Genomic DNA, 18,686 nt, shown 5'->3' on the forward strand with positions numbered 1-18,686 from the left:
ATAACGATAATTATGATGCCGATGATGAAGAAAGAGAAAGAAAGAGAAAAAAATTAAATAAAAAAAAAAGAAGGAAGAAGAGGAAAAAGAAAAAAAAAATAAAACGAACAAATAAAAAAAATATATAATTTAATTAGATTTGGTTATGTAAAAAATTTGATTGCCTAAAATTATTGAAAAAAAAATGTACAAAATGGTGTATATAATATTTCTCAAATTCAAAATCAAATTAACTTAAAATGATCTTCAAATATTTTGCGGATAAATCAAATTATTTTTTTTTAAATTTGTTAGATTTGTTTTGTAAAGAAATAGATGCTAACTAGTATTTTCGTTCATAAAAATATTATGATATATTTTTACTAAAATTAACTGTGATAGAATATAATAAAAAAATATTTAAAATATTTAATTGTAATATAGAGTCAATAGACATAAATAAAATTTAAATATATTATTTGTTGAGATTCGAGCAGTACTTATAGAGGTCAAATATTTGCATTAAACTTCTTCTCTTGGTAATTTTTTCTTGAATTTTTACCGATATAAATAAAAGATTTTTTTTCAGTCTTTGTTAGTCATATTAACTAGTACTTCTTTTTTATGAAAACTTTTTATGTTCTTTTCGTTAATTTGAGAGTCATTAGACATGATACTTTTTGTTATTTATTCTTTAGTAATAATATTGATCTTCTTTTTAATCTATTTTTTTTTGAATTTGGATCTTCTAAATTTTAAATTTGTACTTTAGAGGATAAAGTGTGATCTTTTATTTTTGAATGGTTTCTCTCTCATATTTATTCTTGGTCCCACCTATAAAATTAATAGTAAAAAATCACACTTTACTCTCTAAAATAAAATTTAAACTTTAAAAAATCCAAATCCATTTCTTTTATATTCTTCTTTAATAAAATTTATTCTTTTCTTTCTAATAATAATGGTAAATAAATTACAATAAGGTAAGACTAATAAATTCTAATACCAAATATTAAAGAAAAACATAAATTTATAATACAATATAATTCATCAAATATGTTCTGTATAAGAAAGTAATAGTAAAAAATATAATGAATTTATAATAAAAACAATTTATCAAATATATAATATACAAGAAAAGAAAGTAAACGGTAAACCAATTCATCACTCACAGTAATTAACTTAAAAAATAATAAAAAAATATAATAAGTCATATTATAAAATCATTCGTAAACTTAATGTGCAAAAAAAATAATAACAACGAAAAATAATAAATTTATAACAATTAAATTAATAAGCTTTAATACTAAATATTAGAAGAAAATACAATTTTTTGTGAAATACTCTTTCTATATGGCTGAATATGTTCTCGAACATTAAAATTTTTTCTGTGTGTGTATGAGTGTGAATATAGCTGAATATGTTCTCGAACATTAAAAATAAAGAAGGATGAAATACACTTCAGAAATTGAGGTAAGAAGCATTGAACAAAAATAAAGAATTAAAGAATTAAGACAAAGGATAATCAAAGGAAAATTTGAATATTGCACGTGAAAGGACTGGATTCAAATTAAAAGGATAATTACATGAGAATTATATGAGGTTAGTTGGCAAATTTAGAAGAAAATAGCGAAAAATATTGTAATCTAATTGTAATTAATATTAGAGTGTAAAAAAAGAATATACTAACATTTTTTAAGAGAAAAAGGGCAAAACTAAATTATTGATATTATTCCATTCAATGTACAATGAAGGATAGATCTGTAATATATATACAAGATCTATATCAAGTGCATAAGAAAAATTGACTAAAATATCCTACTAACTGAAAAAGACTATTATACTAAAGTGACCATTACACTAAACAATGTTCTGAAAACCGGACCGGACCGGCCGGTCGAACCGGTTTAACCGGGAACCGGCAACCAAAACGGTCCGGTCTGCTGTCTATAACCGCTCTGTCAAGAACCGTTTAAAAACTGTTGAACCGGATCAGAACTGGCCGGTTGGACCGAACCGAAAACCGACCGGTTCCTTAAAAACGACGCCGTTTGAAGTTTTTTGGAAAAAAGAAAAAAGGCAAAAGCAACGCGTCACTCTCACCCAGTCACCCCCTTCCCCCAACACCCCTCTCTCATTCGTGAATGCCACACTCATCTCATCCCTTTCTAAAGCAAAGTTCACAATACTGACAAACCAAAACCCTAGCCTCCTCCTCAACGATTCTACTACCGCCGTGCGTGGTTGTCGGCGCCTCCGTGGGTTCCTCCTTCCCCCTTTCCCGAGCCAAAACCCAGGACCTCTATTCTAGCGCGGCACGTCATCCCCATCCCTGGCTTCTCTGTTCAAGCCTTGGAGCAGCTCGCCGTCGTCTCGTCGCCATTTCGTTTACAACCCAGAAAAAATAAACAAAGCTTCGGTAGCGCTGAGAGCCCCTTGCCCCCTTCTCTCCTTCTCCTTGCCCCCATCCCTGGCTCTGTTAGTTTGTTTAATTTTGATTCGCATCCGCTCCTTCCTTTTAATTTTGCCATGGTTAGTGGTTACTGATGAGTGATGAGTGATGGCTCTGTTTAATTTTGTTTCTGGTTACTGATGGGTTTGTTTAATTTTGCTTCGCATTCGCTTCTTCCTTTTAATTTGCTCTGTTTACTGATAAGTGATGGCTCTGTTTAATTTCTGAATGCTTTGTTCTTGTTCTTTTTAATTTCTGGAATTTTTGTTCAAATTTGTGTGTAATGTTTTGTAATGTTTGATAATGTTGCTGTTTTGTAATTGCTGGTTGCTGGGTGCAGGTTTAGTGTCATCACTATTTTGGAGTGTTTATGTACTAATGTTTGTTGCTATTTTGTCATTGCTGGTTGCTGGTTGGAGGTTTAGTGTGATTATTGGTTAATGTTTTGTAATGTTTGTTGTTGAATGCTGATTGTTGAGTTCAGATATGGTCTTGTTGCTGAATGCTGTTTGTGCTGAATGCTAAGTGTTTGTTGCTGAATGCTGCTGCTGTTTTTAATTTCGTGAATGATTTATTAATTTCATTGTTCTTAACTGCTGTTCTTGTTAAAAAATTTGCAATTGATCTTTTGATTGATTATATGCCTCATGTTTTTAATTTCACTCTGCTTCTAGGCTTTGAAATCAGTTTATGATAACCGATGCAATTATTTAGTTGAATAACTGATGTAATTATTGAGTTCAAGAGATTGAGTTTTTCTGTTCTCATTATTAGTAAGACATGGATAGTTTAGAATTTTCTATTTCTTTCCCTTACTTCTGAAGTTCATTGTTTCAGAAGGTTTAGTGTTGGCTTCAACTTTCAAATGGTAATTGGGAGCTGGTGAAGATAATAACATCTTCTGGAACTGAGTCTGTTGTTTTACTGCCTGATGGAAAAGTAAGATTTGATCTAGAATTACCATAGTACACAGTGATGTTTGTTCCATCTAGCTGGACTCAGTGAGACAACTGGAAAGTGTTCTTTTAATTTAACCTTGTTAATCATATCTTGTACAATTTTGGTTGCCATAAATCCCTTCAAGAAAGTTCTTCTGTATGGTAATGATTATATTGAAGCCTACAAGCGTAAGAATCCTGTTTTGTTTTACTTTTTTACTTAGCTACATTAAGGCTATATTCTCTATTTTTAACTTGTGCACTACAATTCAATCCAACTATTTTTAAAGAAAGTATAATTATGTTAAATGTCAACATATTTGCTGTAAATTCGAGTATTTTGATGATTAATTACATTTAGTTGGTGATATTTTATATAGGGTTTTAGATTTGAAAGATATTTTATGATGTTTATTTATAATTTATTTATTATTTTATTAAGAACGGTTTTTCCGGTTGAACCACGGTTAGACCGGTTAGACCAATAAACCAGTGAATCAGTGACTAGAGCGGTTCAATGACCGGTCCGGTTTTCAAAACCTTGACACTAAAATAGAAAAGCAGAGGGAGGGACTATCTCCTAATATCTCCTTTCAAACTCAGGGGAAAGTCGGAAGAGAGAAACTTGAATTTGGCTTTGAGGAGTTTGAAACTCAACTCTGATAGAGGCTTCGTAAGAACATCCGTGACTTGAGCTGTTGAGGGAATATGTTCGATAAATAATTGCCTCTCTCTACCCTTTCTCGAACAAAAGACATATGAAGAGCAAAATGTTTCGATCGGCCATAAAGAACCGAGTTTGCAGTGAGGAGACAGGTGCTAAGGTTGTCGCAATAGATCACTACAGGATGAGAGGTTGTGATTCGCAACTCAGCTAGAACAGTATGAATCCAAATGAGTTCTTCAAGTGTGGATGCAATGCTACGGAATTCTGTTTCAGTGTTTGGTGCACGAAATTGTGATCTCAATAGCGCCAACAACTTAGTACGCACAATTGTAATCTCAACTCTTTTTTACAACTTCGCACAACTAACCAGCAAGTGTACTGGGTCGTCCAAGTAATAAACATTACGTGAGTAAGGGTCGATCCCACGGAGATTGTCGGCTTGAAGCAAGTTATGGTCATCTTGTAAACCTCAGTCAGGCGGATTCAAATGGTTATAGAGTTTTGATAATTAAAAGATAAATAAAACATAAAATAAAGATAGAGATACTTATGTAATTCATTGGTGGGAATTTCAGATAAGTGTAAGGAGATGCCTAATTCCTTTTGAATATCTGCTTTTCTACTGCCTTCATCCAATCCTTCACACTCCTTTCTATGGCAAGCTGTATGTAGGGGGATCACCGTTGTCAATGGCTACCGTCCATCCTCTCAGTGAAAATGGTCTAGCTACGGGTTACGTAGGGCTAATCATCTGGCGGTTCTTGATCGTGTAGGAATAGGATTTACTATCCTTTTGCGTCTGTCACCATGCCCTACAGTCGCGAGTTTGAAGTTCGTCACAGTCATCCCATCCCGATCCTACTCGGAATACCACAGACAAGGTTTATACTTTCCGGATCTCAAGAATGCTGCCAATTGATTCTAACTTATACCACGAAGACTCTAATCTCAAGGAATTGAAGGCTCTGTTGTCAGGAGAGGCAATTAAACACATGGACCAGGAATCCAAGAGATACACATTCAAGCTTGTTTTCATGTAGAACGGAAGTGGTTGTCAATCACGCGTTCATGAGTGAGAATGGTGATGAGTGTCACATAATCATCACATTCATCATGTTCTTGCGTGCGAATGAATATCTTAGAATAAGAATAAGCATGAATTGAATAGAAGAATAATAGTACTATGCATTAATACTCAAGGAACAGCAGAGCTCCACACCTTAATCTATGGTGTGTAGAAACTCCACCATTGAAAATACATAAGTGATGAAGGTCCAGGCATGGCCAAGAGGCCAGCCCCCAATGTCTAAGATCGCATAACTGATCAAAGATAGATACCAAGATGAAAATACAATAGTAAAAAGTCCTATTTATACTAGACTAGTACTAGGGGTACAGAAATGAGTAAATGATGCAGAAATCCACTTCCGGTCCCACTTGGTGTGTGCTTGGGCTGAGCATTGAAGCTTTCACGTGTAGAGGTCTTCCTTGGAGTTGAACGCCAGTTTGTAACTTGTTTCTAGCGTTTGACTCTGCTTTGCAACTTGTTTCTGGCGTTTAACGCCAGAATAGGGCAGAAAGCTGGCGTTGAATGCCAGTTTGCTTCATCTAAACTTGGAAAAAGTATGAACTATTATATATTGCTGGAAAGCCCTGGATGTCTACTTTCCAACTCAGTTGAGAGCGTGCCATTTGGACTTCTGTAGCCCCAAAAATTCCATTTCGAGTGCAGGCAGGTCAAAATCCAACAGCATCAGCAGTTCTTTGTCAGCCTCTAAATCAGATTTTTGCTCAGGTCCCTCAATTTCAGCCAGAAAATACCTGAAATCACAGAAAAATACACAAACTCATAGTAAAGTCCAGAAATGTGAATTTTGCTTAAAACTAATAAAAATATACTAAAAACTAACTAAATCATACTAAAAACTATATAAAAATAATGCCGAAAAAAGTATAAATTATCTGCTAATCACAACACCAAATTTAAATTGTTGCTTGTCTCCAAGCAACTGAAAATCAAATAGGATAAAAAGAAGAGAATATACAATGAATCTCACAATATCAATGAAACTTAGTCCCAATTAGATGAGCGGGGCTAGTAGCTTTTTGCTTCTGAACAGTTTTGGCATCTCACTTTATCCTTTGAAATTCAGAATGATTGACATCTATAGGAACTCAGAATTTTAGATAGTGTTATTGACTCTCCTAGTTCAGTGTGTTGATTCTTGAACACAGTTACTTTATGAGTCTTGGCCGTGGCCCTAAGCACTTTGTTTTCCAATATTACCACCGGATACATAAATGCCACAGACACATAACTGGGTGAACCTTTTCAGATTGTGACTCAACTTTGCTAAAGTCCCCAATTAGAGGTGTCCAGAGTTCTTAAGCACACTCTTTTTGCTTTCGATCACAACTTTAACCACTCAGTCTCAAGCTTTTCACTTGGACCTTCATGACACAAGTGCATGGTTAGGGACAGCTTGATTTAGCCGCTTAGACCTAGATTTTATTTCCTTAGGCCCTCATATCCATTAATGCTCAAAGCCTTGGATCCTTTTTACCCTTGCCTTTTGGTTTTAAGGGCTATTGGCTTTTTCTGCTTGCTTTTTCTTTTTTTCCTCTTTTTTTTGCTACCTTTTTTTTACTGCTTTTTCTGGCTTCAAGAATCAATTTTATGATTTTCAGATTATCAATAACATTTCTCTTTGTTCATCATTCTTTCAAGAGCCAATAATTTTAACATTCATAAACAACAAGATAAAAAATATGCACTGTTCAAGCATTCATTCAGAAAACAAAAAGTATTGCCACCACATCAAAATAATTAAACTAATTTCAAGATAAAATTTGAAATTCAAGTACTTCTTGTTCTTTTGTCAATAGGCACATTTTTCATTTAAGAGAGGTGAAGGATTCATGGAATTATTCATAGCTTTAAGACATAGACACTTGACACTAATGATCATGTAATGAAGACACAAACATGGACAAACATGAAGCTCAAAAACTGAAAATAGAAAAATAAATAGACAAGGAGATTAAGAAATGAGTCCACCTTAGTGAGGGTGGCGTCTTCCTCTTGAAGAACCAATGGTGCTTTTGAGCTCCTCTATGTCTCTTCCTTGCCTCTGTTGCTTCATCCCTAGTGATTTTGGTGCTCCTATCCTTAGTTGCTCCCAATAGTTGTGTGGAAGAAAATGTATCCCCTGAGGTATCTCAGGGATTTCTTGATGAGGGAATTCCTCATGCTCTTGTTGAGGTCCATGAGTGAGCTCTCTTGATGTGTAGTCAAATGCTCTACTACTGAGCTATGGACCTTTGAGATGAATCTCTTCATCTCCCATGACTCAGAGGTGGAAGCTTTTGTCTTCCCTTTCCTCTTTCTAGAGGTTTCTCCGGCCTTAGGTGCCATAAATAGTTATGGAAAAATAAAAAAGCAATGCTTTTACCACACCAAACTTAAAAGGTTTGCTCGTCCTCGAGCAAAAAAAGAAAGAAAGAAGGAGGAGAAGAAGAAAATAGAGGAGATGGAAGGAGATAGGTGGTTCGGCCAAGAGGGAGAAAAGGTGTTTGTGTTGTGTGAATATGAAGGAGTAGTGAGAGGTTTATATAGGGGAGATGGGAGGGTTGGGTTTCGATCATTAGGGTTGGGTTTGGGAGGAAAAGTGTTTGAATTTTGAAGTGAGGTAGGTGGGGTGTTTTTGGAGAAGAGATATGGAGGTGATTGGTGAGGATGATATAGGGAATATGATATGATTTGATTGGTGAGTGTGAGAGAGAGAGGGGTAGGGTAGGTGGGGATCCTGTGGGCTCTACAGATCCTGAGGGGTCAAAGATTTATCATCCCTGCTCCTTTTAGGCGTGCAAAATGCCCTTACCGTGCAATCCTAGCGTTTAACGCCAGATTGCTGCTTGTTTCTAGCGTTAAACGCCAGCTTTTATTCCTTTCCTGGCGTTAAACGCCAGGTTGCAACCTGTTTCAGGCGTTTAACGCCAGATTGTAGCTTGTTTCTGGCATTTAACGCCAGTCTGGTGCTTGTTTCTGGCGTTTAACGCCCAGAATGGTGCCAGACTGGGCGTTAAATGCCCATTCTGCTATCCTTACTGGTGTTTAAATGCCAGTAAATTTCTCCTCCAGGGTGTGCTATTTTCAATGTTATTTTTTATTTTTCTTTAATTTTTACAATTGTTTTTGTGACTCCACATGATCATCAACCTAAAAAAAAGAAAATAACATGAAATAACATAGATAAATAAAAATTGGGTTGCCTCCCAATAAGTGTTTCTTTAATGTCAATAGCTTGACAGTGGGCTCTCATGGAGTCTCACAGATATTCAGAGCATTGTTGGGACCTCCCAACACCAAACTTAGAGTTTGAATGTGGGGGTTCAACACCAAACTTAGAGTTTGGTTGTGGCCTCCCAATACCAAACTTAGAGTTTGGCTGTGGGGGCTTTGTTTGACTATGTATTAAGAGAAGCTTTTCATGCTTCCTTTCCATGGTTGTAGAGGGAGATCCTTGAGTTTTAAACACAAGGTAGTCCTCATTCAATTGAAGGATCAACTTTCTTCTGTCCACATCAATCACAGCTTTTGTTGTGGCTAGGAAGGGTCTTCCAAGGATGATGGATTCATCCTCATCCTTCCCAGTGTCTAGGATTATGAAATCAGCAGGGATGTAAAGGCCTTTGACCTTTACTAGCATGTCCTCTACCTATCCGTAAGCCTTTTTCATGGACTTGTCTGCCATTTCTAATGAGAATTTGGCAGCCTGTACCTCAAAGATTCCCAGTTTCTCCATTACAGAGAGTGGCGTTAAGTTTATGCCTGACCCCAGGTCACACAGAGTCTTTTTAAAGGTCATGGTGCCTATGGTACAAGGAATTAAGAATTTGCCAGGATCCTATTTCTTTTGAGGTAATGTCTGCCTAACCAAGTCATTCAGTTCATTGGTGAGCAAGGGGGGGTTCATCCACCCAAGTCTCATTACCAAATAACTTGGCATTCAGCTTCATGATTACTCTAAGGTACTTAGCAGCTTGCTCTTCAGTAATATCTTCATCCTCTTCAGAGGAAGAGTACTCATCAGCGCTCATGAATTACAGAAGAAAATTCAATGGAATCTCTATGGTCTCTGTATGAGCCTCAGATTCCTCTGGTTCCTCAAAGGGAAACTCCGTATTGGTCAGTGAACGTCCCAGGAGGTCTTCCTCATTGGGATTCACGTCCTCCTCCTCCTCTGTGCATTCGGCCACACCAAGTAAGGTTATGGCCTTGCACTCTCTTTTGGGGTTCTCTTCTGTATTGTTTGGGAGAGTACTAGGAGGAGTTTCAGTGACTGTTTTACTCAGCTGGCCCACTTGTGCCTCCAAATTTCTAATGAAGGACCTTGTTTCATTCATGAAACTTAGAGTGGCCTTAGATAGATCAGAGACTATGTTTGCTAAGCTAGAGGGACTCTGCTCAGAATTCTCTATCTGTTGCTGAGAAGATGATGGAAAAGGCTTACTATTGCTAAACCTATTTCTTCCACCATTATTAAAGCCTTGTTGAGGCTTTTGTTGATCCTTCCAAGAGAAATTTGGATGATTTCTCCATAAGGGATTATAGGTGTTTCCATAGGCTTCACCCATGTAATTCGCCTCTGCTATTGCAGGGTTCTCAGGATCATAGGCTTCTTCTTCAGAAGATGCCTCTTTAGTACTGTTGGATGTATTTTGCAATCCATTTAGAATTTGAAAAATCATATTGACTTGCTGAGTCAACATTTTGTTTTGAGCCAATATGGCATTCAGAGCATTAATTTCAAGAACTTCCTTCCTTTGAGGCGTCCCATTACTCACAGGATTCCTTTCAGAAGTGTACATGAACTAGTTATTTGCAACCATGTCAATGAATTCCTGAGCTTCTGCAGGCGTTTTCTTCAGGTGAATAGACCCACCTGCAGAGTGGTCCAATGACATCTTAGACAATTCAGACAGACCATCATAGAATATATCCAGGATGGTCCATTCTGAAAGCATGTCAGAAGGACACTTTTTGGTCAGTTGCTTATATCTCTCCCAAGCTTCATAGAGGGATTCACCTTCTTTCTGTCTGAAGGTTTGAACATCCACTCTAAGCTTACTCAACTTTTGAGGAGGAAAGAACTTGACTAAGAAAGCCGTGACCAGCTTATCCCAAGAGTTCAGGCTATCTTTAGGTTGAGAGTCCAACCATACTCTAGCTCTGTCTCTTACAGCAAAAGGGAAAAGCATAAGCCTGTAGACCTCGGGATCAACCCCATTGGTCTTAACAGTATCACAGATCTGCAAGAATTCAGTTAAGAACTGAAAAGGATCTTCTGATGGAAGTCCATAAAACTTGCAATTCTGTTGCATCAGAGAAACTAATTGAGGCTTTAGCTCAAAATTGTTTGCTCCAATGGCAGGGATTGAGATGCTTCTTCCATGTAAGTTGAAATTTGGTGCAGTAAAGTCACGAAACATCTTCCTTGCATTATTGTTGGGTTCGGCCATGTCTCTTTCTTTTTCGAGATTCTCTGTAAGATTTTCTCTGGATTGTTGTGCTTTAGCTCCTCTTAGCTTCTTCTTCAGAGTCCTTTCAGGTTCAGGATCTGCTTCAACAAGAATGTCCTTGTCCTTGTTCTTGCTCATATGAAAAAGAAGAGAACAGAAAAGAAGAGAAATCCTCTATGTCACAGTATAGAGATTCCTTTATGTGAGTAGAAGAAAAAAAGAATAGGAGAAGAAAAATTCGAACACAGGGAGAGAAGAGAAGAGGGTTCGAATTATGAGTAGAAGAGAAGTGTTAGTAGATAAATAAATAAATAGAAGGAGATGAGAGAGAGAGAGAGAGAATTCAAATATTAAAAGAAGAGAGAGGAGAAATATTTTTATTTTTATTTTATTGATGATGTTAGTTTCGAAAATTAGGAGAAAAAATAGAATAAAACTAAAATTTAAATCAATTATTTAAATAAAAAGATTTTTGAAAAAGGGGAAGGTGGTTTTCGAAAATTAGAGAGAGAAAATTAGTTAGGTGGTTTTGAAAAATATAAGAATTTTAAAACAAACAAAAAGTCAATTAGTTAGTTGAAAAAGATTTGAAAATCAAATTTTAAAAGATAAGAAGTTAGAAAAGATTTTTGAAATCAAATTTTCAAATCATATCTTTTTTTTAAATTTGATTTGAAAAAGATATGTTTGAAAAGATATGATTGAAAAGACATGATTAAAATTTATTTTGAAAAAGATTTGAAAAAGAAATTTAGAAAGATTTGATTTTTAAAATTAAAATTGATTACTTGACTAACAAGAAACTAAAAGATATGATTCTAGAATTTAAAGATTGTACCTTTCTTAATAAGAAAGTAACAAACTTCAAATTTTTAAATCAATCACATTAATTGTTAGTAAAATTTTTGAAAATTTGAAATGAAATTAAGAAAAAGATTTTGAAAAGATAAATTTTTAAAATTGAAATCTTGACTTGACTAACAAGAAACAATTTATTTTAAAATTTTTTGACTAAGTCAACCCAAAGATTTTGAAATTTATGAGAGAAATAAGGGAAATATATTTTTTTATTTAAGAATTTTTAATGATGAGAGAGATAAACACAAATATGACCCAAGACATAAAAATTTTGGATCAAAACCAATTATGCATGTAAGAACACTATGAATGTCAAGATGAACACCAATAACACTTTGAAGATCATGGTGAACATTAAAAACATTTTTTTTAAAAAAATTTCAAGAAAAGAAAAACATGCAAGACACCAAACTTAAAAATTTTCAATGCTTAGACACTATGGATTAAAAAATGCAAATGAAAAATAACAAAAGACACAAAACAAGAAAAATTAAAGATCAAACAAGAAGACTTGTCAAGAACAACTTGAAGATCATGAAGAATGCAATGCATGAATTTTTTCAAAAATTTTTAGAAAATTAAAAATATGCAATAGACACCAAACTTAAAAATTGACTCTAGACTTAAACAAGAAACACAAAAAAATTTTCTGGTTTTTATGATTGTATAAATTCTTTTGGATTTTTTTCAAAAATTATTTTTAGAAAAACGAAAAAGAAGAAAAATTTTGAAAGATTTTTGAAAACATTTTGAAAATAAACTAATGGTTAAAATAAGAAGAAAATTACCTAATCTGAGCAACAAGATGAACCGTCAGTTGTCCAAACTCGAACAATCCTCGACAACGGCGCCAAAAACTTGGTGCACGAAATTGTGATCTCAATGGCGCCAACAACTTGGTACACACAATTGTAATCTTAACTCTTTTTCACAACTTCGCACAACTATACAGCAAGTGCACTGGGTCGTCCAAGTAATAAACCTTACGTGAGTAAGGGTCGATCCCACGGAGATTGTCGGCTTGAAGCAAGCTATGGTCGTCTTGTAAACCTCAGACAGGCGGATTCAAATGGTTATGGAGTTTTGATAATTAAAAGATAAATAAAACATAAAATAAAGATAGAGATACTTATGTAATTAATTGGTGGGAATTTCAGATAAGTGTATGGAGATACCTCATTCCTTTTGAATCTCTGCTTTCCTACTGTCTTCATCCAATCCTTCACACTCCTTTCCATGGCAAGCTGTATGTAGGGGGATCACCGTTGTCAATGGCTACCGTCCATCCTCTCAGTGAAGATAGTCCAGCTACGGGTTACGTAGGGCTAATCATCTGTCGGTTCTCGATCGTGTAGGAATAGAATTTACTATCCTTTTGCGTCTGTCACCACGCCCTACAGTCGCGAGTTTGAAGTTCGTCACAGTCATCCCATCCCGATCCTACTCGGAATACCACAGACAAGGTTTAGACTTTCCGGATCTCAAGAATGCTGCCAATTGATTCTAGCTTATACCACGAAGACTCTGATCTCAAGGAATTGAAGGCTCTATTGTCAGGAGAGGCAATCAAACACATGGACTAGGAATCCAAGAGATACACATTCAAGCTTGTTTTCATGTAGAACGGAAGTGGTTGTCAATCACGCGTTCATGAGTGAGAATGGTGATGAGTGTCACATAATCATCACATTCATCATGTTCTTGTGTGCGAATGAATATCTTAGAATAAGAATAAGCATGAATTGAATAGAAGAACAATAGTACTATGCATTAATACTCGAGGAACAGCAGAGCTCTACACCTTAATCTATGGTGTGTAGAAACTCCACCGTTGAAAATACATAAGTGATGAAGGTCCAGGCATGGCCGAGAGGCCAGCCCCCAATGTCTAAGATCGCCTAAATGATCAAAGATAGATACCAAGATGAAAATACAATAGTAAAAAGTCCTATTTATACTAGACTAGTTACTAGGGGTATAAAAATGAGTAAATGATGCAGAAATCCACTTCCGGGCCCACTTGGTGTGTGCTTGGGCTGAGCATTGAAGCTTTCACGTGTAGAGGTCTTCCTTGGAGTTGAACGCCAGTTTGTAACTTGTTTCTGGCGTTTGACTCTGCTTTGCAACTTGTTTCTGGCGTTTAACACCAGAATAGGGCAGAAAGCTGGCATTGAATGCCAGTTTGCGTCATCTAAACTCGGAAAAAATATGAACTATTATATATTGCTGGAAAGCCCTGGATGTCTACTTTCCAACTCAGTTGAGAGTGCGCCATTTGGACTTCTGTAGCTCTGATGAGCGGATAATTTGTATGCTTTTTGGCATTGTTTTTAGTATGTTTTTAGTATCTTTCAGTTAGTTTTTATTATATTTTTATTAGTTTTTAATTAAAATTCACTTTTCTGGACTTTACTATGAGTTTTTGTGTTTTTCTGTGATTTCAGGTATTTTCTGGCTGAAATTGAGGGATCTGAGCAAAAATCTGATTCAGAGACTGAAAAGGACTGCAGATGCTGTTGGATTCTGACCTCCCTGCACTCTAAGTGGGTTTTCTGGAGCTACAGAAGCCCAATTGGCGCGCTCTCAACGGCGTTGGAAAGTAGACATCCTGGGCTTTCCAGCAATATATGATAGTCCATACTTTGCCCAAGATTTGATGGCCCAAACCGGCGTTCAAAGTCACCTCAAGAAATTCCAGCGTTAAACGCCGGAACTGGCATAAAACTTGGAGTTAAACGCCCAAACTGGCATGAAAGCTGGCGTTTAACTCCAGAAAACGTCTCTACACGAAAATGCTTCATTGCTCAGCCCAAGCACACACCAAGTGGGTCCGGAAGTGGATTTTTATGTCATTTACTCATCTCTGTACACCCTAGGCTACTAGTTTTCTATAAGTAGGACCTTTTACTATTGTATTTTCATCTTGGTTCTTCTGGTTCCCTCTTTGGGGCCGAAACCAATGATCACTTTTGTTCTTATGTATTTTCAACGGTGGAGTTTCTACACACCATAGATTAAGGTGTGGAGCTCTGCTGTACCTCGAGTATTAATGCAATTACTATTGTTCTTCTATTCAATTCTGCTTGTTCTTTTACCAAGATATCACTTGTTCTTCAACTTGATGAAGGTGATGATTGACACTCATCATCATTCTCACCTATGAACAAGGTGACTGACAACCATTCTTGTTCTACAAGCATTCGAGGCTTGGTGAATATCTCTTGGATTCTTTAACCGGAGTCTTCGTGGTATAGGCAAGAACTGATGGCGGCATTCAAGAGAATCCGGAAGGTCTAACCTTGTCTGTGGTATTCTGAGTAGGATTCAATGACTGAATGACTGTGACGTGCTTCAAACCTGTAACCTGCTGGGTGTTGGTGACAGACGCAAAAGAATCACTGGATTCTATTCCGGTAGGGGAGGGAACCACACCGGTGATTGGCAGTACTGTGACAGAGTGCGTGCATTAGCTTTCACTGCGAGGATGGGAGGTAGCCATTGACAACGGTGAAACCCTACACAAGCTTGCCATGGAAAGGAGTAAGAAGGATTGGATGAAGACAGTAAGAAAGCAGAGAGACGGAAGGGAAGGCATCTTCATACACTTGTCTGAAGCTCTTACACCAATGACATACATAAGTATTCCTATCCTTATCTTTTATGTTATTTTCGTTCATCACCATTATACATTTGAGTCTGCCTGACTGAGATTTACAAGATGACCATAGCTTACTTCATACCACCAATCTCCGTGGGATCGACCCTTACTCGCGTAAGGTATTACTTGGACGACCCAGTGCACTTGCTGGTTAGTTGTGCGAAGTTGTAGTGATCACAATTTCGTGCACCAAGTTTTTGGCGCCGTTGCCGGGGATTGTTCTTGAGTATGGACAACTGACGGTTCATCTTGTTGCTTAGATTATGTATTATTTTTCTTCAGAGTTCTTAAGAATGAATTCTAGTGTTTCAAGGTGATGTTCTTATCATCACCAAAGCTGATTGATCATCATCAATTTAGCTCTTGAATGCAATGTCCTGCTGAAGCTTAGCCGGCCATGTCTAATTCCTTTAGACTAAAGCTTTAGACTAACATTGCATGATTCCTGGAATTCTCATTAAGAATTTTGATACCTTTATTTTCCTTTTCACTTAATTTTCGAAAAAACCAAAAAAAAAAATTACAAAATCATAAAAACCAAAAATATTTCTTGTTTAAGTCTAGAGTATCATTTTAAGTTTGGTGTCAATTGCATGTTTCTGTTCTTCTTGCATTTTTTTTTGAATTTATGCATGTGTCTTAATTAATCTTCAAGTTGTTCTTGATGATTTCCTTGTTTTGATCTTTGAATTCTATTGACTTGAGTGTTTTGTTGTTTCTCATATGCATTCTCATTTTGTTAGTGTCAGTAGTATACAAACTGCTAAGTTTGGTATCTTGCATGCATTGTTATTTGATTTTAGTTGCATTTTGATTATTCCTTATTATTAAAAATCCAAAAATATTTTTAAATTTGTGTCTTTTCAAGTCAATAATGCAGAGAATTGAAGATTCAGAACATACTGCAGAGGAATCACACAGAAAAAGCTGGGCATTCAAAAATGCCCAGTGAAGAAGACAGACTGGCGTTTAAACGCCAGCCAGGGTGCCTGGTTGGGCATTTAACGCCCAAAAGGGTAGTAGTTTGGGCGTTAAACGCCAGAATGTGCACAATTCTGGGCGTTTAACGCCAGGATGGCAAAGGGGGAAGATTTTGTTTTCAAAATCAATTTTTTTTTTCAAGTTTTCAAAGTTTTTCAAAATCAAATCTTTTTCAAATCATATCTTTTCAATCAAATGTATTCAAAATCAATTTCTTTCCTTTTTCAAAGATACTTACTAACAATTAATGATTTGATTGAACATTTTTTGCCTTTTCTGTTGAGGAAGGTTTTATGTTTGAATCATATCTTTTCTTGTTAGGCAAGTCATTAAATTTTAAAATCAAATCTTTTTAAAATGTTTTTCAAATCATATCTTTTTTAAAATTGTTTTCAAATCATATCTTTTCAATCACATCTTTTTAAAACCAATCATATCTTCTTAACTACATCTTTTTCAAAATAGTTTTCAATCAAATCTTTTTGATTTCTAATTTCAAAATCTTTTTCAGAAATCACTTTACTTCTTTCCCACTTTTGTTTTCGAAAATCAATTAGTGTTTTTCAAAATGTTTTTAAAATCTTTTACTTAATTTTCGAAAATTACTTCCCTTCTTCTCACATCCTTCTATCTTTGGACTAACACTATTCCTTAATGCAAAATTCGAACTCCATCTTCTTTGATAAGTTCGAATTTTCTACTTCTGCCTTCTATTTTTCTTTTCCTCTGACACCTCAAGGAATCTCTATACTGTGACATAGAGGACTCCACATTTTCTTGTTCTCTTCTCTTTCATATGAGCAGGAGCAGAGACAAAGGCATTCTTGTTGAAGCTGACCCTGAACCCGAAAGGACCTTGAAGAGAAAACTAAGAGAAGCCAAAGCACAACTCTCTTTAGAGGACCTGACCGAATTCTTCAAAGAAGAAGAAGACATGGCAGCCGAAAACAACAATAATGCAAACAATGCAAGGAAGGTGCTGGGTGACTTTACTGCACCTACTCCTGATTTTTATGGGAGAAGCATCCCTATCCCTGCCATTGGAGCAAACAACTTTGAGCTTAAGCCTCAATTAGTTTCTCTAATGCAACAGAATTGCAAGTTCCATGGACTTCCATTGGAAGATCCTCATCAGTTTTTAGCTGAATTCTTGCAAATCTGTGACACAGTCAAGACTAATGGGGTTGACCCTGAGGTCTACGGACTAATGCTATTCCCTTTTGCTGTAAGAGACAGAGCTAGGACTTGGTTGGACTCACAACCTAAAGAAAGTCTAGACTCATGGAAAAAGCTAGTCAATGCCTTCTTGGCAAAGTTCTTTCCACCTCAAAAATTGAGTAAGCTTAGAGTGGAAGTCCAAACCTTCAGACAGAAGGATGGAGAATCCTTCTATGAAGCTTGGGAAAGATACAAACAATTAATCAGAAAATGTCCTTCTGACATGCTTTCTGAATGGAGCATCATAGGTATTTTCTATGATGGTCTCTCTGAACTGTCCAAGATGTCTTTGGATAGCTCTGCTGGAGGATCTCTTCATCTGAAGAAGACGCCTACAGAGGCTCAAGAGCTAATTGAGATGGTTGCAAATAACCAATTCATGTACACTTCTGAAAGGAATCCTGTGAACAATGGGACTAGTCAGAAGAAAGGAGTTCTTGAAATTGACACTCTGAACGCCATTTTGGCTCAGAATAAAATATTGACTCAACAAGTCAATTTGATTTCTCAAAGTCTGTCTGGAATGCAAAATGCACCAAGCAGTACTAAGGAGGCTTCATCTGAGGAAGAAGCTTATGATCCTGAGAACCCTTCAATGGAAGAGGTGAATTACCTAGGAGAACCTTATGGTAACACCTATAATTTTTCATGGAGAAATCACCCAAATCTCTCATGGAAGAATCAAGAGAGACCTCAACAAGGTTTCAATAATAATGGTGGAAGAAACAGGTTTAACAATGGCAAACCTTTTCCATCATCTTCTCAGCAACAGACAGAGAATCCTAAGCAGAACCCCTCTGACTTAGCAACCATGGTCTCTGATCTAATTAAAACCACTCAAAGTTTCATGAATGAAACAAGGTCCTCCATTAGAAATTTGGAAGGACAAGTGGGACAGCTGAGCAAGAAAATTACTGAACTCCCTCCAAGCACTCTTCCAAGCAATACAGAAGAAAATCCAAAAGGAGAGTGCAAAGCCATAACCATGGCCGAATTTGGAGAGGAAGAAAGGGCAGTGAACGCCACTAAGGAAGACCTCAATGGGCGTGCACTAACCTCCAATGAGTTCCCCAATGAGGAACCATGGGAATCTGAGGCTCAAAATGAGACCATAGAGATTCCATTGGACTTACTTCTGCCTTTCATGAGCTCTGATGAGTATTCTTCCTCTGAAGAGGATGAGTATGTCACTGAAGAGCAAGTTGCTAAATACCTTGGAGCAATCATGAAGCTGAATGACAAGTTATTTGGAAATGAGACTTGGGAGAATAAACCTCCTTTGCTCACCAAAGAACTGGATGACTTGTCTAGGCAGAAATTACCTCAAAAGAGACAAGATCCTGGGAAATTTTCCATACCTTGTACCATAGGCACCATGACCTTCAAGAAGGCTCTGTGTGACTTAGGGTCAAGTGT

At 36.4% G+C, this 18,686-nt stretch overlaps 1 long non-coding RNA gene and 2 other non-coding genes across 3 annotated transcripts; 2 read left to right on the plus strand and 1 right to left on the minus strand.

Annotated features, from left to right (window-relative positions):
* Positions 1 to 2,067: 2,067 nt before the first annotated feature.
* LOC130973794 (uncharacterized) lies at positions 2,068 to 3,575 on the plus strand. Its single transcript, XR_009084299.1, has 2 exons — positions 2,068 to 2,508; positions 3,266 to 3,575. It is a non-coding gene; the product is annotated as an uncharacterized LOC130973794 (long non-coding RNA).
* A 6,479-nt stretch (positions 3,576 to 10,054) lies between these two features.
* On the plus strand, positions 10,055 to 10,162 carry LOC130977402 (small nucleolar RNA R71). The gene has a single exon (XR_009085093.1). It is a non-coding gene; the product is annotated as a small nucleolar RNA R71 (small nucleolar RNA).
* Positions 10,163 to 17,391: 7,229 nt separating this feature from the next.
* Positions 17,392 to 17,499, minus strand: LOC130977895 (small nucleolar RNA R71). Its single transcript, XR_009085567.1, has one exon. It is a non-coding gene; the product is annotated as a small nucleolar RNA R71 (small nucleolar RNA).
* Between the last annotated feature and the right edge of the window lie 1,187 nt (positions 17,500 to 18,686).

The sequence above is a fragment of the Arachis stenosperma genome, chromosome 4 (assembly GCF_014773155.1).
Source record: "Arachis stenosperma cultivar V10309 chromosome 4, arast.V10309.gnm1.PFL2, whole genome shotgun sequence".
NCBI classification, from domain to species: Eukaryota; Viridiplantae; Streptophyta; class Magnoliopsida; order Fabales; family Fabaceae; genus Arachis; species Arachis stenosperma.